General features: G+C 54.1%; 1 protein-coding gene across 2 annotated transcripts in view; it reads left to right on the forward strand.

Annotated features, from left to right (window-relative positions):
* The window catches only part of LOC119591893 (glutamate receptor ionotropic, NMDA 2B-like), a 182,298-nt gene that overhangs the window by 151,247 nt on the left and 30,284 nt on the right, over window positions 1-767 (forward strand). The gene's annotated exons all lie outside the window — the stretch shown is intronic.

Genomic DNA, 767 nt, shown 5'->3' on the forward strand with positions numbered 1-767 from the left:
AGGCATCGGGTGAAGCCGCAGGAGGAGGGAACGGAGGTGGAGGCGCGTGGTGTCCATCGTCTGTTGAGGAGAACATTATCCGTGTAACTCTCTCCTCCTGGTCTTTCTCTCCATCGTTCTCCTCTTCCTTCCTTCTCCTTGTATCTCTTTCTACTCCCTCTTTGTCCTCTGGCGCCTTCACTGCCATTATCTTATATCTCCCCTTCCTCTCCTTTTCTTCCTAGACACCTTTCTTCTCTCTCGTCACCCACTCCTCCGCCCTTTGCTCGTTCTCCTCCTTTCTCCATGCTTCTGTTTTAGTTCCTTTCCTTAGTGCTTTGTTATCTTCCTTTCCCCTTATTCTCTCCTTTTACACCTTCCTTCCTTCCTCCTCTCCTCGCCATCTCCTTCCCCGTCGCCCGGAAGCGCCGAGGCGAGACTGGCCGACAGCTCCTTCGCGCCGGAGTCTCGTGCGACTGCGTGTTCTGTCTTGGTTCGCTCGCTCACGCTTTGTGCGCGTCACTCACTTAAAGGGGAGGAAAAAGCAAGGGAAAGATTATTGCGTTTGAGGGTAAGGGGCGACGCGGAATGGCGAATGCTGGGCCAAGGGGACGCGGGAATCGAACGAGGTGTGGGGAGACGATGTAGAGAATAATGGCCACAGGGGCGTGAGGAAAAAGGAGAGGGACAAGAGAGTGAAGCGGAAATGATACTGATTCGAATTCACGAGCTGCGGACGTCGTGTTTGTGGCAGTTGTTGCCTCGACGACACCCGAGAGGAATGCGAA

The sequence above is a fragment of the Penaeus monodon genome, chromosome 29 (genome assembly GCF_015228065.2).
Source record: "Penaeus monodon isolate SGIC_2016 chromosome 29, NSTDA_Pmon_1, whole genome shotgun sequence".
NCBI lineage: Eukaryota > Metazoa > Arthropoda > Malacostraca > Decapoda > Penaeidae > Penaeus > Penaeus monodon.